The sequence below is a fragment of the Panthera leo genome, chromosome B1, assembly GCF_018350215.1.
Source record: "Panthera leo isolate Ple1 chromosome B1, P.leo_Ple1_pat1.1, whole genome shotgun sequence".
Taxonomy (NCBI): domain Eukaryota; kingdom Metazoa; phylum Chordata; class Mammalia; order Carnivora; family Felidae; genus Panthera; species Panthera leo.
Window position 1 is genome coordinate 71,092,383 of NC_056682.1, and position 23,850 is coordinate 71,116,232.

The following is a 23,850-nucleotide window of genomic DNA, read 5'->3' on the forward strand; positions in this document are numbered from 1 at the left end:
TCTTCTTGTAATCTTAAAAGAGGAGGAGGGGGAGCAGAAAGGGAAGGTAGAAGTGGGATGAAATCTTAGTACGGAAAATTGAAAAAGCGAGGGTTTACTCCTGTGAAAAGCAATTACAATGCAAAAGATTATTTCTATTTTGAGTTGTATGACAGAGTGTAGGTGAGGTGGTGAAAAAAACAAAACCAGCAGAATCACAGACTACTGATAAATTCTCAGCAATTGTGAAAGACAGCCTCAGACGAGAATATGACACGAGGTCTGAATTTCAACACACCCCTCAACTGGCTGTGTGACCCTGGCAGATGACTTAACTGTTCTAAATTTGAGAGGGTTTTTTTTTTTTTTTTCCATCCACCATATAGGATAATAATAGTACTGAGTGATTGGATTGTTGTGATCATTAAGATACTGCCCGCAAAGAACAGAGTAGAGGCTCAATAAATCTCAGCTCTAATGATAGGATAATATTTACATTAACCTTGGTCTCAAACCCGAAAATGAAGATTAATATGAATACTTGCCCTTTCTATTGGAAGCCTTGTTAGTAGTATCAGATGAGATTATTTGTGTGTGTGTTCTGTCTTTTTGCAAGATTAGGTGCTATTATTGCAATTTTAGATAAGGTGGATGGGTTTTAAATATATAATGGCATAGACTGTGGGAAAAGTAAGATAGTTTAAGTCTTCATATAGAATCTTCTTGTGAATGCTTACCCACCTTATTCCAGAACGTGGCAAGGTCATGAATTATTGGTAATTGAATTGTCCTTCAATTAATTACTACACTGTAGTGTTTGGGCAAAGGTAGTTATGGACGTGGACCTTTGCCATACTGCTAATAGAAGACATTGCTTTTCTTCATTTGTATTTGGATCTGAACTTTGAATCACTGCAGGGTCTTCCTTTAGGTACAGTCCATTTACTAACACACAGACTAAGGCAAATAGGCCCGCAGCTAGATTAGACCTATCGAACAAAGATCCTTCTGCCTCATTTTCCCTCTCCGTGCCACTTCTACCCTTGGAGGCAAACTCACACGTGAAATATTACTTGGTTTTCTGTGTTGCCAAAAAAACCCCCTCCAAATCCTTAACAGTTGTCTGTTTATCATGTCTTCTACCAGGATTCATACCTCTCTTGCTTTCTACAGAAATAAATTCCTGTCATCTACTTTATTCAATGAAAAAAATACTCAGTGAGTGTTTGCTGTGGGCCTGTGCTTTGCATTAGATGCTGCAGATAACACAGTTGGATACTATGTGATGTCCTTGGCCGCAAAAAGTTTACGTTATTCTGGGTGAGTGATGTAGCCAAATATAATAACGTAAATACAGGGGGTACAGAATCGTACAGAAGTAAAGCCCAGCCTAAGTTTAGGAATAAAGGGAGTGATCGTTGAGATAATCAAGAAAGTCATTTCTGAACTGATATTCAAAGAATGAGTCCACATGACTCAGATAAGAGGTAGTGTGGATGCATTTAAGGGCCAATGGAGTTTGTGGTGGAGAGAGTTCCAGATCAAGGAGTTGGCATGCTTGGAGGCCTGGAATTGAGAGGACATGGTCTATTCAAGGAATTGAAAGAATTAGTGGTGGAGTAGAGGAGGTGGAGGGGAAGAAGGGATAAGACAAGACACAGGCTGAAGAGAATAAGTGTCAGATCATAAAGGACCTTGTGTGCAATGTAAAAGAATTCGGATTGTATCACACAAGTGTGGGGTAGGGGCCTTTGTAAGATTCTATGCACTGGAGTGAAATAATCAGACTGTATTTTAGGATCTTCTGGTAGCAGCATGAAAAATGACCCACTGGAGTGGGTCATAGCTGAGGCAGGAACACTTGGAAGGAGGAGATAATGGTAATTCACGTGGACTAAAATAGTGCCCTGAGCTAGCGCAGAGGCTGTGGTGTGGAAAGAGCACAGCAGGTGTGAGAGGCAGCCAAAGGTTCAGCTGGAATGGGTAAATATTGGGTCTGCTAGATCGGGAAAGGGAGTCCAAACATTCTAGTATAAGCTAGACACAGCTCAATGCTTTATGGTTAGGCGTGTCCTTAGCATTCAACCAGTGCTTTTCTTACTCTGAAAATTTGTTGATGCAGGCAGATATACTTGAAGCTTCTAGTCTGTCCTGACGTTTTTGCGTCAGTCTTGGTACAGTCACCAATGGTTTATTGAGAGCTTAGTAGGTAGAGGGATGGTGTCGGAATGATTGAGGTCCCTTTCTCACCAAGGTAATAGCTTTCTGGGAGATACTGACAAGTAGGTCTGCAGTAGTGTAGGATAAGAGCTACGAATGAAGCATTTCTGGAACTTTAGACAGACACTGACGTGTGTGAGGAAGAAAGCCTGGCCTCAGCTACTTCAGGTACCTGCCGCTTACTGTCAAGCACGTCTCCCAGAACTTGAATTTCATTGGGTTGCCTCCTCCAACCCCATCTCTCCCCTCTAACTATGCACCTTTGGTTTTGCTTCTTACCTGTTTATCTGTTTATTCCCTCTATCCTAAAATACACTTCTTGTTTCTGCTTCGTCAAAACTGGCTTATTGTGGCCCATCAAAGTCCTTCTCTCCAAGTTTCTTATATTTAAAACTAGAGGGGCGCCTGGGTGGCTCAGTCGGTTGAGCTCCTGACTTCGGCTCAGGTCATGATCTCACAGTTTGTGAGTTCAAGCCCTGCGTCGGGCTCTGTGCTCTCAGTTCAGAGCCTGGAGCCTGCTTCGGATTCTGTGTCTCCCTCTCTCTGTTCCTCCCCCACTCACTCACGCTCTGTCTCTGTCTCTCAAAAAAAAAAAAAAAAAAAAAAGACAATAAAAGTTAAAAAAATTTAAAAAATACTGTAAACAGAGTCTAATAGTCTCATCTAAATATATTCACATTGAGAATATCAAAGACCTATGCTTTGCTGCCCTTGGGCCCTCTGCCCACTTCTGGTCTAATTATAAGACTGGGTTAAATAAAAGCCCATTATGGCCACATGGTTCAGAATTTGGCCACAGAACGACTGGGCAACGTGCAGTAGGGGGAGGTATGTGTGTAGCAGGCTTCTTCAGGGTCAGCCTGTTCAATATAGAACACACAGAATTGTAGTAGGGCAGTGGGGCATCCATATAAAGTGCATGCGTGTGGTGGGTGGGGAGTATGTGGAGGAGAGGAGGCTGGCAGAAGGAAAAAATGTCTCAGAGCAGATGGTAGTTAGGTTGATTCGTCAACAAAAAAAAAAGGATTGAGGAGGGTGAAGAAAGGAAGCATCCTTGTGCATGGTCATTTCAATTGCAAAGGCATGAAGCAAGGCACCTTCAAGGAACAGTGACGTCAAAGCGACTGATTGTTCCCCAGTACAGTCAGCTAAGGAAATGGAAACATTTGACCGCAGCCATGTTTTTCAAACAGGACTCCTTGACTCTCAGGGAAGTGGTTCAGTTGCATGGGAGACACAGACAGTAACAAGTTTTCACTTCCTTTTCTTCATTTTCAAGTGAAGAGGAAATAAAAAAGAGACAGCAATTCTCTTTTTGTTTTTTAGTTTTGAAATGTTTGTTTTTGAGAGAGAGAGAGACAGACAGACAGACAGACTGCAAGCATGGGAGGGGCAGTGAGAGAGGGAGACACAGAATCTGAAGCAGGCTCCAGGTTCTGAGCCATCAGCACAGAGCCTGACATGAGGCTCAAACTCACAAACTGAGAGATTGCGACCTGAGCTGAAGTTGGACACTTAACGGACTGAGCCACCCAGGTGCCTCATCATTTCCTTTTTTGTCTTTAGTGTCCTAGGGCTGCCATAACAAAGCACCACAAAGTGGGCCGCTTAAGACGACAGAAATCTATTCTCTCAGTTCTCAAGGTGAAGGGTCAAGATGTTGGCAAAGTTGACTGTAAGGGGAAAGCGGTCCATGCTTCTGTCCTAGCTTCTGGTGGCTGCCGGCAATGCTTGGAATTCCGTAGACTGCAGCTGAATCACTCAATCTCTGCCTCTGTCTTCGCAGAGTCTTCTTATAAGGACACCAAATCTGAGATTTAAGGCCCACTCTAATCCAGGAGGACGGCAACTTACCTTGATTACACAGGCAAGAACCCTATTTTCAAATAAGGTTTCATTCACAAGGGATGGGCGGTGGGACTTCAACAGATCTTTTGGGGGGCCACAAATCAATCTATGACAAGCGGTACTTCTTCAATGAGACTCTATGGCTCTTCAGAGAGTGATTCAGTTGTTGCAGTGGATTCACAGAGACTGCCAAGTTGTAACCTTTCCTTTGTTTTTAAGTGAAAGGAAAATAGAAGAGATATAGTAGCATGCATTGTATGTATGTGTGTATGTATGTATGTATGCATCGCCACTGAATTCTTGTTGATTTCCTTTGACCTCCAGACATTTTTTTTATTTTAATGGCCTCAATAGAATTAAAGTAGCAAGTTGGCCTGATGATGTGCCTTCTATAGACTCCCCTATTTTAGTTTTTATTTTTATTTATTTATTTTTAATTTTTTAATATTTATTTTTGAGAGAGAGAGAGACGGAGTGTGAGTGGGGGAGGCGCAGAGAGAGACAAGGAGACACAGAATCTGAAGCACGTTCCAGGCTCCGAGCTGTCAGCACAGAGCCCGGCGTGGGGCTCGAACTCACGAACTGTGAGATCATGATCTGAGCCAAAGTCAGACGCTTTACCGACTGAGCCACCCAGGCACCTCATAGGCTCCCCTGTTTTATTGAACACGGCTATAGCAGCTAGGTCATTCATATGAGAGGCATGAATGAAACCATGAGAACAACATAAGCACTGTGTCAAGTGGAAGCAGAGCAGTTGTGAACATAGAATGTAGAGGAATGCTTCAGAAGCCCATTGCCTTAGAGCTTCCAGCCCTCTGACGTAACTGCTGACAGCAAGAGTGCAAATGGAAGACAAACCACAGCAGTGTCAAGCCATACAAAGAGGGGTAGCTCACGTCCAAAAATGTTCTCCAATTCAAACAAAAGCACTCCAAGAAACATAAGTTGGATAAGCATAGTCACAGAAGTCATGGACCTCATGAGCAGTTTCTACAAAATACTCTCTTAGCCTGGAATAAAGGGATTAGGAGGGACGTCCAGGGCCTAGTCCCATCTGAATTTCCAGGAAGCTTACACCATCTGAGCAGTAGCTCTGTGGCATTAAGGGTTTTCCCTTTGAGGGCTGCTCACAGAGCAAGTCGGAGCATAAATACCAAGTTCAATGACAGTAATCCTTGTTGACATGCAAAGTGTGCCCGTCTTACATCTGGCACTCAGGAACACAACATAAATTCTCCTATCTCTGAAGGGGATTAATCTGCATTTCTAGTTCATAAAGATGTTTTAGTCGATATTTTGGCTCTCAGAAAAGAGTTTGCCTCAAAAACGGAAGCGAACAACAATCTGTTAGAAAATGTCTCCCCAAAGTGGATGAGATAATGACATTTTATTTCTAAACATAGCTTTCTATAGAATATTCTCATAATAGCCATCCAGCTACAGGCTCTTATTGAACAATACTCAGTCCCATCAATAACATGCTGATAATTTTATAGGAGGGTACATGAGCTTAATTCTGGAAAGGCAAAAAGGAGTTAGGGGGAAGTCCCTCATATCCAGCTCCCTGTGTGACATTCTCACCTGGATGTATAACAGCTTTCTCAGGCTTAACATCTCCAACACTTAAAAACTTCCTACAAAATGGCTCCTTTTGTAATTCTGCAAACTCATTCTTCCATTTTCTCAGGCCATAAATCTTGGAGTCATCCTTAAACTCCTCTCTTTCCATTGGACGTGTGTATAATTCATCAAATCTTTTCAGCTTTCTACTTTTTGTTTCTTTTTGTTTTTGGAGTGTCAGCAGACTCCAGTAGTAACCACCCTGTTCTAAGGCCCCATTTTCCTCACCTAAACTCTTGAAAACCTTCTCACAAATTTCCCTGCTTCTATATATGCCCTGTGCAGTCTTTCTGGCACCCTGAAGCCAGAGACTTGTTATTTTTTTTTTCAATATATATTTTTAAATGTTTATTTGAGAGACAGAGTGAACTGGGGAGGGGCAGAGAGCGAGGAGGGCAGAGGATCCAAAATAGGCTCTGTGCTGACAGCAGGGAGCCCGATGCAGGACTCGAACTCATGAACTGGGAGATCATGACCTGAGCCGAAGTCAGACACTTAAGTGACTGAACCACCCAGGTCTCCCTGAAGCCAGAGAGTCATTATACGACATAGGTCAGATCATGGCGCCCCTGTGCTCAAAACTGTCCACTGACATTCTATCTCACCCAAAATAAATTCCAAATTCTTATTGTGGCCTATGGGGTCTAGTGGAATTCTCTATTGCCCTTGCCCTTCCAAGACCTTTCTGATCCCAACATCCTCTGCTCTCCCCCTTGCCTGTTCTGCCCCATTCACTTCTACTCCTTGTTATCAAGCTGTTTTATAAATACTCCAAGCATGTGCTTCTGTCAAGTCTTTTTTGTATTCTCACTGTTGGGGCTCCTTTTTCCAGGTCTACACATGCCTGACTCCCTCACCTCCTTAGATCTCTGCGCAAATGTCTCATCTGAGGCCTTCAGTGCATAACTTCAATGTAACTGCAATACCTTACCTTCTCTGTATATTTTATTTTCCCTCACCCTATTTTATGTTTCTTCTTAGCATTTATTATCACCTTACATTATATATGTGTCCTTTTTGTCTGATTATTTCCTGTCTACTCTCAAGAATGTAAGCTCTATGTTATCAGGAACTTGATTTCGTTTGTTGCTGTAGGTCATTCAATAGTGACTAAAATAGTACTTGGCACGTAGTAGAAACTCATGTTTCTCAAAAAAAAAAATGAATAAGTCACTTATTGGTTAAATAAATAAATATATAAAAGGTAATTTCATACATAGGCTAAAATTTACTGTTTTCCCCTCTAGTTTAGTGCATCTAAAGGTGTAAAGACAGAGGTGTAAACAGAGACATCTAAAGGTGTAAAGAAGTCTAAAAGGGCTAGGCTAACATGAGAATATTATCATGGTTACTGTGGTATTCATCAGAAAATAGCTATGAATCTATGAGCACAGTTCCTATTTGTTTTAGAAGTGAATAGCCTAAAATACAACCTTAAGGATAAACCATCGACTTACTTGTACAAGGCAAATAAAAATTTATGAAAAGTTTGTAAAAAATTTAATTTATGAAAATTTTAATGTATAAAAAATTTAATTTATGATGCTTTTATTTGAGTATTTTTGCAACTCATAGATGTTTACCAAGTGGGAATGAAAGGCACGAGAGGTTCACGTTTGAGGCTACACATGCAAAAGGCAAAACAAATCCTTGCCTTCAGAAGATCTCACCTTGTTGAGGTGACAAAATATAAAACACATGAAGGAACTGAGAAACACCTTATCAGAATAACATAATGAAAACATAATGAGAAATTAAACCAATACATTCTAAGGAGTTGTCAAAGAAAGAGGTTATCAGGTATATCAGATGCATTTTGAGTCCCTCATGACAGAGTAGTATGTGACAATAAACACAGAATAGGAAGGGAAAACAATGGATACGTTCATTCAAGAAGCGTTTATTGAGCACTTAGTAATACCAGTCATATGTATATTGGACATTTAAAAAATTACAGTCTGTCTCCCCAGTCTATGTTCACCTAAATCAGTGATTTCATAGCAATGGGAAACGTTCAGTGGTTGGCGTTTGATCAAAGAGTTATGGGGGGACAACAGAAGGGAAATCGCCTCTGCCTGGGAAGGAGCAAGACCAGGCAAAATTGTCACTGCAGCTGAGACTTACAGGATGAATAGAAGCTGCCAAGGCACACACACTGTGTGAGTGACAGTGTGTGTATGTGCGTTTGTGTGTGCGTTTGTGTGCGCTCCAAGAAAAAGGACAGCAAGTCCTTAGGTGAGGAGGTGAGAAGGAACTATTATGTGGCAAAGCTATGGACAGCTTGATGCTGCTAAAACAAAACCCTACAGAGATCAGGAAAAAGAAAAAAAGTCTCAGGCCAGATTAAGAAAGGCTTTGTTAATATTGCTGGAGAGCTTGAGTATGTAGTATGTATATACATACATATATATGTATATGGTTCCCATATACATATGTCCTCCCAGACAGAGGATATGCTTTATTTTTCTTTTTTTTTCTTTTTTCTTCCCTTCCGCTGTCTCTTTCTTATCATTTGAACCATTCTTAACTGTACAATTTAGTGTCATTAAATATATTAACAATGTTTTGTAACTATCACCACCAGCTATTTCCAGAACATTTTTATCATCCCAAGCAGAAAGTCTGTACCCATAAAATGGTTAGTCCTCCTCCTCCCAGGCCTTATTTTTAGAAATTGAAGTGATATTTAGACTATAAATTGGAATAAGAGAGGTAAATTAGAATAATATTGCAAATCTGATTTGAGTTACGTTTTTAAGTTGTATTTTTAAACTATTTGAGGAAAAATCATGTTAGCTAGTTCATTAACTTTTTTTATTTTTTATTAAGTTTTTAAAATATTTGTTTATATTTTAGAGAGAGACAGAGCATAAGCAGGGGAGAGGCAGAGAGAGAAGGAGACACAGAATCTGAAGCAGACTCCAGGCTCTGAGCTATTAGTACAGAGCCCAACCTGGGGCTCAAACTCTTGAACCCATGAGATCATGACCAGAGCCAATGCCAGGCACTTAACCAACTGAGCCACCCAGGCACCCATTTAATTTTTTTTAATGTTTATTTATTTTTGAAAGAGAGAGAGAGTGTGAGTGGGGAGGGGCAGAGAGAGGGAGACACAGAATCTGAATCAGGCTCCAGGCTCTGAGCTGTCAGTACAGAGCCCAATGTGGGGCTCAAACCCAGGAGCTGCAAGATCATGACCTGAGCCAGATGCTTAACTGACAGAGCCACCCATGTGCCCCATTAGCAAATTCATTTTGATGTCAATTTATATTCAATAAGATTTGGGAAAAGTGCCATTTTTAAGCTCGTATGGGTGGAGAGTCCTATTTAAAAGCTTGTTTTAATGTGAACTCCTATTCTTCTACTTGTTTTCTCCTAGAGAACTGTTAGTCTTTAAAATGAACTAGGCTAGGGGCACCTGGGTGGCTCAGTCAATTAAGCATCCCACTTCCACTCAGGTCATGGTCTCACAGTTCGTGAGTTCGAGCCCCACCTGTGCTCTGTGCTGACAACTTGGAGCCTGGAGTCTGCTTTGGATTCTGTGTCTCTTTTCTGCCTCTCTCTCACTCACACTCTGTCTCTCTTTCAAAAATAAATAAACATTAAGGTTTTTTTAATAAAATAAAATAAAGTAAACTAGGCTAGTTTAGTGAAAAGCATTTTTATAAGTTTTTGAAAAGAAACATATTCAATCTTGTAATTAAGAAACTGAATTTCTGCTAGGTTTTATTTGATGCAAATTCATGTTTACAATTGGTTTTAATTAAAAACTCAGTTATCCATTCTTGTTTTAAGAGTATACCAGTTATACTCTTAAGCTAGTTTGGTTGAAAATTCATATTCATAAGCTGAATTAATGAAAACTCATATTTTCTGAATTTTCTGGTAAAAATTTTAGAATTTTCTTTGTTTAGAAAAACTAGTTTTCAAACCATTTTTGATTAAAATATATGTCCACAAACTATATGTATTAGGATGTATATATCCAATCACATTTGATGAAGCTTTATTTCAAAGGTATATCTAAAATATTTGGTGATTAAGCAGATATAAGTGAGACAGGACAGAAAGAAATTAACTTAGGATTCTAAGTCAAATAATCATACCTATTAAAATCCAATTCTTAGTGTCATAAATGATACATAGTAATATTACAATGAAAATTTCGATTGGGATATTCTTTATGACTTCCATGACTTTGTCATTCTTTCCTGACTTATCTTCTGTTATCTTATTCACAGATTTTACCTTTCTGTTGGTTCTTGGACAGTTCTTAAGTTTCAATCCTTATTTTTCCTCTTATTTTTCCTCTATTCTCTTTCCAGCAGTGGCAAGAGTTCACGCTGATGGTTTTGGGTATAGAGTAAAACCTTGGTTTGCAAGTATAATTTGTTCTGGAAACATGCTTGTAATTCAAAGCACTTGTATATCAAAGTGAATTTCCCCATAAAAAATAATGAAAGTGATTGCAGTACTGAACTATAGTACAAAATAATTAAAAAAATATAAAATACAAAGAAAACTAAACAAATGAACCCACACTTACCTTTGAAAACCTTCGTGGCTGAGATTTTCTCTGAGGGAGACAAGAGAGAGGAGGGTTATTGTGTAGGACGACTTTCACTATCATAACGGAATCACTGTTACCAATGGCTCAATAAAATCTTTTTCTATATGGGCGCCCTTATATAGGCTTGTACAAATGTTGACTACAGTATTAATAAACTCTTGTCATATACTGTATTTAATGTAACTGGTAATAAGGCAGCAAAGGAAAGGATCTATATGCAGGCAGCCTGACCTAGAATGAAGCAAAACATTCTTAAGCTTACTTTTGCATAGAAAAGCAAAAGACTGTCTACAGGTGCTTTGCAGTGACAAAAAAAAAATGCTGTGGGCACCTTCCAAAGTTCTGAAAAATCACTGATTTCTGCCAAACACCATGGCCTGAGACTGAGCATCTGAGCATGGGAGATGATCGCCCACAATCCAGTGTGTGTGTGTGTGTGTGTGTGTGTGTGACAGAGACAGAGACAGAGAGAGACAAAGATTGTAAGAGAGAGAGAGAGAAAGAAAGAGAAGAATCACTGACTCAAAGTGGCTCAGTTGTGATCATGTGATGTTGGGTGTCATGAGCTAGTACTACTCATTGTAAGACATTGCTCGTTTATCAAGCTAAAATGTATTAGAAGTGTTTGCTCATCTTACGGAGCACTTTGCAGAACAAGGTACTTTGCAATCCAAGGTTTTACTGCGTATCTAAGATCGCCTTGTATTTAACAAGCTAACATCTCCTTAATGTCCAACTTTGTATTTTTAACTGTCTGTTGAACATCATCAGAGCATCTGTGAATGACCCTGAGAATCTCTGCAAGCAATGTGTTAAAATTCTCTCTAGTTATCTTCCAAAGCCCTCCTTCTGAGTTCTCTTTTCCATCACTACGCCCAGTAATGGGCATAGTCCATGTGGTCCCCAATAAGTATTAAGTCCAAAGAGCTTCTGTGATGTCTTTCATATGCATTCCCTCTTTTACTTCCCTACCAAATTTCTGTACGCCATGGTCTCAGTATTCATGAATAGGGCTCTACCTTCTTACTTTTCTCTATTTATTTCCTTAATTTGTCCCACAAAATCTATTTTATTCACTGTGGCTAGAGTGATCTTTGTAAAGTATGACTGACTAGTACAGAAATTTTTTCATGCGACTCTTCAGGTATGACAACCAATGCATCAAACTGGATTCGCATCTTATTTCGACAACTAGCTCTTCCTTTTGCACTCCACATTGATGAAATGGCATCCCCAATCGAACATGTATAGCTACATATTTGTTTTGCTCCTTGCTGTATATCCTCACTTCCTAGAATAGTATTTATCATCTAATTCTGCTACACGAGTAGGTTTGAATGAATGTATGAATGAACGAATGACATCATCTTCCATCTGTAATCAATCAAGCTTTATATATTTTATTCCCCAAATGTTTCTACTTTTTCCCTTTCTATGCTTTCTGCCACTAATATGCTCAGTTGTCTTTATTTCTTGCTGGGGGTATGTGTCAGTAGCCTTCTTACTGATGACTGTTTTATCTTATGAGTAGATAAAACCATGCCATTTTTCTGTTTAGAACTCATCAATGGCCCCTTGGGATGCAGCCCTAGACGTTTAGTCTTGAATCAAAACTCTCCATGATCCAGCATACGGGTAGTTCTGCAGTATTATATTTTCCCACTCCCTGCCTCATTTTCATATTATACCTTATTAAAATTGTAGCCTTCTTCTTGTCCATTCCTCCCAACCATCTCAGTTTGTCCAAGACTGAGGGGGTTCCCAGGACACAGAATTTTCAGTGATAAAATTGGGAAAGTCCGGGGAAAACCAGGACCACCCTAAAACACGCTGGGCAGTTTCTAGCTTCTGTATCTTTAGGCCATAAGTCACCTCTCCCTAGAATTCTATTTCTTCCCCTCTTAGTCTAAGTCTCACTGATCCTTTAAAATTATGTCTGGCAGCACTCCATTAGACCCCCTTCATTAACTTTGGGCCAGGGTAACCAGGCAATGACTTCCCCAAACTCAAGAATTATCATGTTTATCTTTAAATTCCTAGAAACTTTTGAAATGCTCAATTTTAAAAAGAAATTAATAAATATGTACTGAATAAGTAAATTATTTTCCAACAGAGTAAATCCTAAAAGCTACAATTTGACTTTCAAGACCTCCATGGATAAGCTCTATTCTAACAATTAATCCATTTCAATTAGACTCAAAGTAATTATTCAGTTTAAACAAGATTTATTGTATATCTACAATTTTCAAGGCTTAATTCTTGTCTGTATTACTTTCTATTATTTAATCCCAATTGAATAATTTTTTTTCAAAGGTGCCACATTTTTTTTTTTTACCTTTTGTTATAACATCATCCTCAAAATATACTTATCTGTATCTTTACCTCTCCAAATTCATCATATTTGCTGAGGTTTAGATTAACTGCAATTGCTTCCATGAAAACTGATTAGTCTTGATTACCAGTCCAGAGCAATTTGTGTAATCATGTACTGTACCTTGCTTGGGCTTTTTTTACATTCCTTGATACTTTTTGAGTTGTGCCATATTATTTGTAATTTTGGCTTTTCTTCCTTACTAGGTTAGAAATGCTTATCTCTGTATCTGATTCATTATCTAATTCGATGCCTTGTACATTCAATGACCAAAACATTAATTTTTGTTTTAAGATTATAATGTAAGAATGGCTTGGGGGGAGGAGCCAAGATGGCGGAACAGCATGGAAGTTTTTTGTGTGTCTTGCATCCATGAAATACAGCCAGACCAACACTAAACCATCTTACACACCTAGAAAACTGATGAGAGGATTAACACAACAATATGCACAACCTGAACCACAGAATTCAGCAGGTATGTGGCGCAGAGGGGTGAACTTGGGGATAGAGAAGCCGGCGGCAGGCAGGGACCTGCTTTTGCCGGCAGAGAGAGGACGGAGACTGGAAGGGGTGGGGGAGAACATGGGAAAAGCACCCCCCCCAAAAGCAGCTGCAGAGAAAGTGGAAAATTGGAAACAGCCGCAGGGACTAAACTAAAAAGGGAGAAAGGAGAAAGGAGAGGGTTTAAATTCCATTAAGACTGTAAACAAGGGGAGCGCAAAGGCTGCAACTCCGCAGCTCGATACCTGGCGGTGCTCTCGTGGGAAGGCGAATCTCCAGGAACAGAGTGGGGTCCGGGAGGTTCTCAGGCCACACGGGGAACAGCGGTTCCATTGCTGGAAGGACATTTGGTAGAGACTGTTGAAGCCACCTGGTCCCAGCAGACCCCAGAAAACTGCCACCTTTGCTGGTGCTGGGGCAAGGTCGTTAAGGGGTGAATCCTGGTGCCAGATGTGTGTTGTGATTTTCCATAATCTCTGAAAAGCTGCTGCTACACTATCTCGCGAACTTTTTCTGGGGCGGGTTGACATCTGGCCGCAGTCTCGGGGCACCGATAGCAACAGGGTCCAGCAAGCATTCCTGGGTGCAGCCAACATTTGGCCATTGCTCGGTGAGACCCTCCCACAGAGGGGTGGAACAGATCAAAGCCACAGTCCTTTGGAAGTAAGGGGCTGGGGAAAACAGCCGCATCTGAGACAAAACTCAGGAGAGAGGTACTGCCTGGGGCTTGGTCATGGACAGTGAAAAAGCAGGAAGTGGACGAAAGCTGAAGATGGAGGACAGGTGTGTGATTGCTGATCGGAGAGAACGGTTCCCATACTAGAGACTGGGTAGCTGGGTGACGCCATTTTCACCACTCCCACGCGTACACAGAGTGTATGAACCTACAGGCTCTGCAACAATCCACCCCAGTAGGCTACCAGCGCCATCTAGTGGAGAACAGAGCTGTTACACTGAGCCCCTCCCAACTGGGCCAAACTCTCTCTTTAAGAACCCAAGTCTCACCGCCTACTTAGTTTATGGAATATAAAGCGCTACATAGTCTGACTTCTAAGGGAAAACAAACTAATCTCAGTCCTATGTCAATCTGTTAGCAGGTCCATCTATTAAATTTTCTTTCTTTTTTTAAATTTTTTTCTCTTTTACACTCTTCTTTTTCTTGAATACAGAAAGAGAAAAAAATTCATTTTTATTTTCAATTTTTATTAAAAATATTTTTCTTTATTTTTTACTATATTTTTTTACTTTTGTGTAAATTTTTTCAATTCCTATCTTACTTCCATTATTCTATTTTAGTCTGTGTATTCACCTTTTCAAATTTTTAAACGATTTCCTTGTTTTCTTTTCTCTTTTTCTTTTTTCTCTTTTATGTTTCTTTTCTTTTTCTTGAATGCAGAAAGTGAAAAACTTTATTTTTACTTTCAACTTCTATTAAAAATATGTTTCTTTCATTTTTTTTTTACCATGGTTTTTGCTTTTCAATTAGCAATAATCGTGCCTCAGATAAACCTCATTGGCTATGATACTGCCACTGCGCAAAGCTTACAGTTTTTGCTTTGATGTAATTTTTTTCAAATTCTATTTTACTCCCATCATTTTATTTTAGACTACTACAGTGTATTCACTTTTTCAAATTTTCAAACAATTTCTTTTTTCCCTCTTTTTTCTCTTTTTCGTTTTTCTTTTCCTTGAATACAAAAAGAGAAAAAATTCATTTTTATTTTTAATTTTGATTAAAAATATTTTCTTTAATTGTTTTCCTACTATAGTCTTTACTTTTGTGTAATTTTTTTTCGAATTCTATTTAACTCCCATCATCTTGTTTTCGTCTACTTCAGTGTATTCATTTTTTCAGATTCTCAAACGATTTCCTTTTTTTTCCCCATTTTTTTTCTCTCATCTGTCAAACCACTTTCAACACCAAGACCAAGACACACCTAGGATCTAGCATCATTTATGAGATTTGTTTTGTGTGTGTGTGTTTTTAATTTTTTAATTTTCATTTTTTTAATTTTCATTTTTTTAATTTTAATTTTCCTACCTCATTAATTCCTTTCTCCCTTCAAAATGACAAAACGAAGGAATTCACCCCAAAAGAAAGAGCACGAAGAAACGACAGCCAAGGATTTAACCAACAGAGATACAAGCAAGAGGTCTGAACCAGAATTTAGAATCACGATAATAAGAATACTAGCTGGAGTCGAAAATAGATTAGATTCCCTTTCTGCAGAGATAAAAGAAGTAAAAAATAGCCAGAATGAAATAAAAGATGCTATAACTGAGCTTCAATCACGGATGGATGCAGCGGCGGCAAGGATGGATGAGGTAGAACACAGAATCAGTGATAGAGCAGACAAACTTATAGAGAATAATCAAGCAGAAAAAAAGAGGGAGATGAAGGCAAAAGAGGACAATTTAACAATTAGAGAAATCAGTGACTCATTAAAAAGGAACAACATCAGAATCATAGGGGTCCCAGAAGAGGAAGAGAGAGAAATAGGGGTAGAAGGGTTATGTGAGCAAATCATAGCGGGAAACTTTCCTAACCTGGGGAAAGACACAGACATCAAAACCCAGGAAGCACAGAGGACCCTCATTAGATTCAACAAAAACCAACCATCAACATGGCATATCATAGTCAAATTCACAAAATGCTCAGGCAAGGAGAGAATCATGAAAGCAGCAAGGGAAGAAAAGTCCCTAACCTACAAGGGAAGACAGATCAGGTTTGCAGAAGACCTATCCACAGAAACTTGGCAGGCCAGAAAGGAGTGGGAGGATATATTCAATGTGCAGAAACAGAAAAGTATGCAGCCAAGAAGAATGCTTTATCCAGCAAGGCTGTCATTCAAAATAGAAGGAGAGATAAAAAGTTTCCCGGACAGGGGTGCCTGGGTGGCTCAGTTAGTTAAGTGTTCAACTTCGGCTCAGGTCATGATCTCGTGGTCTGTGAGTCCGAGCCCTGCGTCAGGCTCTGTGCTGACAGCTCGGAGCCTGGAACCTGGTTCAGATTCTGTGTCTCCCTCTCTCTCTGCCCCTCCCCCACTCATGCTCTGTCTCTCTCTCTGTCAAAAATAAATAAACATTAAAAAAAATTTAAAAAGTTTCCCAGACAAACAAAAATTAAAGGAGTTTGTGACCACTAAACCAGCCATGCAAGAAATTTTAAGGGGGACTCTCTGAAGAAAAGATGAAAAAAGAGAAGAAGATCTTTTCTCTCTGAGAAAAGATGAAAAAATATAAATAAATAAATAAATAAATAAATACCAAACACAACAAAGATTAGAAAGGACCAGAGAACACCACCAGAAACTCCAACTCTACAAGCATCATAATGGCAATAAATTCATATCTTTCAGTACTCACTCTAAACATCAATGGACTCAATGCTCCAAACAAAAGACATAGGGTAACATAATGGATAAGAAAACAAGATCCATTCATATGCTGTTTACAAGAGACCCACTTTAGACCTAAAGACACCTTCAGATTGAAAATAAGTGGTTGGAGAACCATCTATCATGCTAATGGTCAACAAAAGAAAGCCGGAGTAGCCATACTTATACCAGACAATCTAGACTTTAAAATAAAGACTGTATCAAGAGATGAATAAGGGCATTATATCATAATCAAGGAAGTCTATCCACCAAGAATACCTAACAATTGTAAACATTTATGAACCAAATGTGAGAGCACCCAAATATATAAATCAATGAATCACGAACATAAAGAAACTCATCAACAATAATACCATAATAGTAGGAGACTTCAACACCCCACTCACAGCAATGGACAGATCATCTAATCAAAAAATCAACAAGGAAACAATGGCTTTGAACGACACACTGGACCAGATCAACTTAACAGATATATTCAGAACATTTCATCCTAGAGAACCAGAATATATATTCCTCTCCAGTGCTCATGGAACAATCTCCAGAATAGACTATGTACAGAGACACAAATCAGCCGTAAGTAAGTACAAAAAGAGTGAGATCATACCGTGCATATTTTCAGACCACAATGCTATGAAACTCGAAATCAACCACAAGAAAAAATTTGGAATGGTAACAAATACTTGTAGACTGAAGAACATCCTACTAAAGAATGAATGGGCTAACCAAGCAGTTAAAGAGGAAATTAAAAAGTATACGGGAGTCAATGAAAATGATCATACCACAACCCAAATCTCTGGGACACAGCAAAGATGGTCATAAGAGGGAAGTATATAGCAATCCAGGCCTTCCTAAAGAAGGAAGACAGATCTCAGATATACAACCTAACCTTACACCTTAAGGAGCTGGAAAAAGAACAGCAAATAAAACCCAAAACCAGGAGAAGACAGGATATAATAAAGATTAGAACAGAAATTAATGCTACCAAAACCCAAAAAACAGTAGAATGGATCAATGAAACTATAAGCTGGTTCTTTGAAAGAATAACAAAATTTATAAACCACTAGGCAGTCTGATCAAAAAGAAAAAGAAAAGGACCCAAATAAATAAAATCAAGAATGAAAAAGGAGAAATCACAACCAACACAGCAGAAATAAAAACAATAATATGAGAATATTATGAGCAATTATATGCCAATAAAATGGAGAATCTGGAAGAAATGGACAAATTCCTAGAAACATATAAACTATCAAAACTGAACAGGAAGAAATAGAAAATTTGAACAGACCCATAACCAGTAAGGAAATTGAATTAGTAATCAAAAATCTCCCAAAAAACCAGAGTCCAGGGCCAGATGGCTTTTCAGCGGAATTCTACCAAACATTTAAGGAAGAGTTAACACCTATTCTCTTGAAGCTGTTCCAAAAAATAGAAATGGAAGGAAAACTTCCAAACTCTTTCTATGAAGCCAGCATTACCTTGATTCCAAAACCAGACAGAGACCCCACAAAGAAGGAGAACTATAGACCAATTTCCCTGATAAACATGGATGCAAAAATCCTCAACAAGATATTAGCCAACCAGATCCAACAATACGTTAAAAAAAAATTATTCACCACGACCAAGCGGGATTTACACCTGGCACGCAGGGCTGGTTCAATATCCTCAGAACAATTAATATGATTCATCACATCAATAAAAGAAAGGACTAGAATAATATGATCCTCTCAATAGATGCAGAGAAAGCATTTGACAAAATACAGCAGCCTTTCTTGATAAAAACCCTCAAGAAAGTCGGGATAGAATAAGCATACCTCGAGATCATAAAAGCTATACAGGAACAAACCAACACTAATATCATCCTCAATGTAGAAAAACTGACAGCTTTCTCCCTAAGGTCAGGAACAAGACAGGGATATCCACTCTCACCACTGTTGTTCAACATAGTATTGGAAGTCTTAGCCTCTGCAATCAGATAACACAAAGAAATAAAAGGCATCCAAATTGGCCAGGAGGAAGTCATACTTTCCCTCTTCGTAGATGACATGATACTCTATATGAAAAATCCAAAAGATTCCACCAAAAAACTGCTAGAATTGATTCATGAATTCAGCAAAGTTGCAGGATATAAAATCAACACACAGAAATCGGTTGCATTCCTATACACCAACAATGAAGCAACAGAAAGAGAAATCAAGGAATCGATCCCATTTACAGTTGCACAAAGAAACTATAAAATACCTAGGAATAAATCTAACCAAAGAGGCAAAAAGTCTATATGCTGAAAACTATAGAAAACTTATGAAAGAAATTGAGGAAGACACACACACACATACACATACACACACACACACACACACACACACACACACACACACAAAGTGGAAAAAGATTTCATCCTCCTGGATAGGAAGAACAAATATTGTTAAAATGTCGATACTACCCAAGGCAATCTACATATTCAATGTAATCCCTAACAAAGTAGCACCAGCATTCCTCACAGAGCTAGAACAAATAATCTTAAAATTTGTATGGAACCAGAAAAGACCCCGAATAGCCAAAGTGATCTTGAAAAAGACAACCAAAGCAGGAGACCTCACAATCCCGGACTTCAAGCTATACTACAAAGTTGTAATCATCAAGACGGTATGATACTGGCACAAGAACAGACACTCAGATCAATAGAACAGAATAGAGAACCCAGAAATGGACCCACAAACGTATGGCCAACTAATCTTTGACAAAGCAGGAAAGAATATCCAGTGGGATAAAAACAGTCTCTTCAGCAAGTGTTGCTGGGAAAACTGGACAGCGACATGCAGAAGAATGAACCTGGACCACTTTCTTACACCATACACAAAAATAAACTCAAAATGGATGAAAGACCTCAACGTAAGACAGGAAGCCATCAAAATCCTTGAGGAGAAAGTAGGCAAAAACCTCTTTGATCATGGCTGCAGCAACTTCTTACTCAACACATCTCCAGAAGCAAGGGAAAAAAAAGCAAAAATGAACTACTGGGACCTCATCAAAATAAAACCTTCTGCACAGTGAAGGAAACAATCAGCAAAACTAAAAGGCAACCAAAAGAATGGGAGAATATATTTTCAAATGACATAGCAGATAAAAGGTTAGTATCCAAAATCTATAAAGAACTTATCAAACTCAACACCCAAAAAACAAATAATCCAATGAAGAAATGGGTATAAGACATGAATAGACACTTCTTCAAAGAAGACATCCAGATGGCCAACCGACACATGAAAAAATGCTCAACATCACTCATCATCAGGGAAATACAAATCAAAACTACAATGAGATACCACCTTACACCTGTCAGAATGGCTAACATGAATAACTCAGGCAACAACAGATGTTGGTGAGGATGCAGAGAAAGAGGATCTCTTTTGCATTGTTGGTGGGAATGCAAGCTGATGCAGCCACTCTGGAAAACAGTATGGAGGTTCCTCAAAAAACTAAAAATAGAACTACCCTATGACCTAGCAATTACTAGGCATTTAGCCACGGGATACAGGTGTGCTGTTTTGAAGGGACACATGCACCCCCATATTTATAGCAGCACTATCAACAATAGCCAAAGTATGGAAAGAGCCCAAATGTCCATCAATGGATGAATGGATAAAGAAGATGTGGTATATATATACACAATGGAGTGTTACTCGGCAATCAAAAAGAATGAAATCTTGCTATTTGCGACTACGTGGATGGAATTAGAGGGTATTATGCTAAGTGAAATTAGTCAGAGAAAGACAAAAATCATATGACTTCGCTCATATGAGGACTTTAAGAGAGGAAACAGATGAACATCAGGGAAGGGAAACAAAAATAATATAAAAACAGGGAGGGGGACAAAGCATAAGAGACTCATAAATATGGAGAACAAACAGGTTTGCCAGAGGGGTTGTGGAAGGGGGGATGGGCTAAATGGGTAAGGGGCACTAAGGAATCTACTCCTGAAATCATTGTTGCACTAGATGCTAACTAATTTGGATGTAAATTTTTAAAAATAAAAAAATAAAACAATATAAAAATTAAAAAAAAAAGATTTGTCAAAAAAAAGAAGAATGTGACTTGATTTTTGAAATCTAAATTTATAGTGAAAATGTCTATGCCCATTGGACATAAAATTATTAGGCTCCAGACCATCTGGTGAGAGATAGACAGATTTCAAAATGAATTAAATTTATTTTTCTAAGTAGGAATTAGGACATTTCTGCTATAGGTCACTATGTGTAACCTTGACAACAAGCTTTCCCTTATTTTTGTCAAAGAATAATTTATACAGAAAAAATTTTTTGTTTTATTTTTTAGATGTTAAAACTGAACACCCTTCCTTTGAATTTAGAATTGTCTCAACTTACTAAGTTTCTGTATCCATTTTTTTTTAATAAACTGTTGCCATGGAAACAGTATTTCAGATGTTTTGTCTTCCTTCAAATTTCACATCTGCTATCATGCCATATATATATATATATATATATATATATATATATATATATATACCACACACACACACACACACACACACACACACACGAAACAGACATCTTTGTTGCTTATGAAGATCAAAGTTAATGTTCAATAATGTGAATACGCAACCCTTTGTACTAGTGGCTAATATTGGGAAAATAATTGGGAAGCAGTAGGACACTCTCAAATTAGAAATACGTAACAGAGGTAATTTACAATCTGGAAAACAGAATGATTTTTTGTTTCATTAAAATATTATCTTCAAGTATTCAGCACATTGTCATATAGTGCTGTTATTTTGAAGTGCTTTGTGAACTTGTACTTGCCTTTTAGATTTACTCATGTAAATAATTGCCTCTTCAAGTCATGTCAGTTCCATTAAGAGCCTTCATTCCTCCCTGAATTCCGAGTTTAGTCTTTGTACCTTTCTCACCTATACAATGAGATGGCAGAATCTATCCTTTACTCTCCATACTGCTGTATAATTATGCTCCTAATCCCTTTCATAAAGACATTGATTTAGCTGTTTATTTTTCTTTTGGACAAAGAATATGTCATCATCACCATGTAAAATGCAGAGAAGAAAGACCCAAAGATTAGATGTGAAGAATCCTGACTGGTAGCTGTTGTGTTGAAATATGGGTTTTCAGCATTCAGAGAACTCAGCAAGGATTAGTATCTTTTCCTTAAAGTCAATTTTGTGACCAACAGCACAGATTCATCTCCTTGACCTGGGTCAGCAAATCTGTTAGCATTCAAAATCTTACCTTTTACCTGGTTTGTGCCCTGGAGTGAATCTTAGGGAATGTGAATACTCCACCTTTTCCCACAGCTAATTCCAACTGCAGGATCTCTATATGGTCATAAATATTTTAGAAAAAGCTATGTATGGAAATTAGCTCAAAATTATGGAAATTGGCTCAAAATCAATTATTCCTTCTATGAGTGGCTTTCTGAGTAAACAAAATTAACTTAATTATTTAATTCATTTATTCAGACATAATCTGAATCCTGGGAATAGAGCTATGTTAGGAAGACATGCTATTGAATTAAGGAGTTTTTAGCATAGTAGGGTATGGAAGATTAAACCAAAGGTATAATAAATCAAAACTTGATAAGCATTACAAAAATATTCAAAAAAAATCTTAGGAGGTCAGTGGCTCAGTTCTGACTGGGAGAATCATGGAAGAGTATGAGCAAGGAATGGGAGGTAAGACAATGCATAGCCTTGGGGCTTGACAGAATATCAGTGCCAATTGCAGACATGACAAGTGAGGAGGAATTTCTGGTTAAGAGGATATCCTTTCAGATATCCTTTTGACATGTTAAGTTTGATTTTCTATGAAACATCCAGGGCTATCTCTGTAGCATGCAGTTATAAGAACAAAGCCGAAGCTCAAGAAAGAGATTAGAAGATATGTAAATATGATGGTCACCTGCATTGACACATTGAAGTTTTCGAGGCCATTGGCTTATGAAAGATGACAGTATTAAGATTCATAAGAAGATAGTATAGAGGTAGCCAAGGAAATAGAGAGCAATAACCAAACAGACAAAACAGAACAAAAACACCAAAACCTTGGGAATGTTTGAAGAGAATAAGAAAAAAATCAGGATTCAGGGCGTGAGAATACAGTATGGTGAAAGTCCACAAAAGGTGTGGAAAACATGTAGAAAGGAAAGGATTTGTCACCCCATCAGATGGAGTATAAGAACGAAGAAAAGACACTTGATTACATTTTAGATATCAGATTTGCTGAACTACAGGGGAAAGACGATTGTACGGGGCTACAGGCTAAGTAAAGGAGCAAGCACACACTGTCATTTCAATGAAGAGAGAAAAATGTAGTGGACTTGTGTGTGAGCAGCAGAAATTGGAAGTCCACAGAGTTTTGTAATTATCAATTGAAGATACAGAATTACATTCTTAGATTTAAAAATTCTGATTTCTTTCCTGGCTGCAGCGGATGCATATGGTGCTGCTTGACTTTTTGTATGACTTGTGCCATTCTAGCATGGTTATCATTATTTGCGTGTGTGTGTGTGTGTGTGTGTGTGTGTGTGTGTGTGTAAAGCTTACATGATCTCATAAAATGACATGTTTTCAGGATGACCACAACAGATCTTAGAGCCCGGCCAACGTACTAGCTAGTGGACTGCAAAGGGAGGCAAGGTCTCCATGTGTGTGGAACATATAAAATTGTAATGATCTTAAGTGGCCAAGAGTTGACAGCATCCCTCCTCTACTTTATAGAAGATATATCACTTATTTATTTCTAAGGATTTCTTTAATGAATACAAAAATTTATGTTTTTCCCTTCATTTGTTTGAGGTGCAGTTTTTATCTTAAGAATTCCAGATTTTGTTTTCAATAAGAATCCAAGAAATCATTTTTATTCCACCCAGAAAGAGATGATCTGGGTTAAGACATCTTTACAAGCTGGGTGCAAAAATCACATTCACTGAAGATACGGAAAGGCAGAAAAAGGAAGAAAAACCATTTTGTCAGATTTTCTTGATTTTGCTCATAGAGCATTCAAGGATTTAACTAAAATCAATTAAAAATTTTCTCCCGGGCTTCAGGCACCTGCGAAAATCATGGAAGTCTTAGAACTTTGGTGAAAGATTTTTTAAAAGCTTAGAAAATGGCTGTATTAAGTCATCTCATCCTCTCTGCAACCTGAAAGCAGCTTCCTTCGCTCTTTGAAGCTTCCATCAGGCACCCTGCCAGGTGCACCAAAGACCTCATTCCTTGTGCTGAGATCTTCTCTTATTGTGTTTGCGCTTCAGGGCATGTTTCAAAACTGATAGATCAAATTCTTGGTTCAGCCAGTCTTTAAAAAACAGGCAAT

At 38.4% G+C, this 23,850-nt stretch overlaps 1 non-coding gene and 1 pseudogene across 1 annotated transcript; both read right to left on the bottom strand.

The window, feature by feature from the left end:
* Positions 1-4,601: 4,601 nt before the first annotated feature.
* TRNAQ-UUG lies at positions 4,602-4,686 on the bottom strand. The gene has a single exon. It is a non-coding gene; the product is annotated as a tRNA-Gln (tRNA).
* A 9,859-nt stretch (positions 4,687-14,545) lies between these two features.
* LOC122218722 lies at positions 14,546-14,655 on the bottom strand (annotated as a pseudogene).
* Between the last annotated feature and the right edge of the window lie 9,195 nt (positions 14,656-23,850).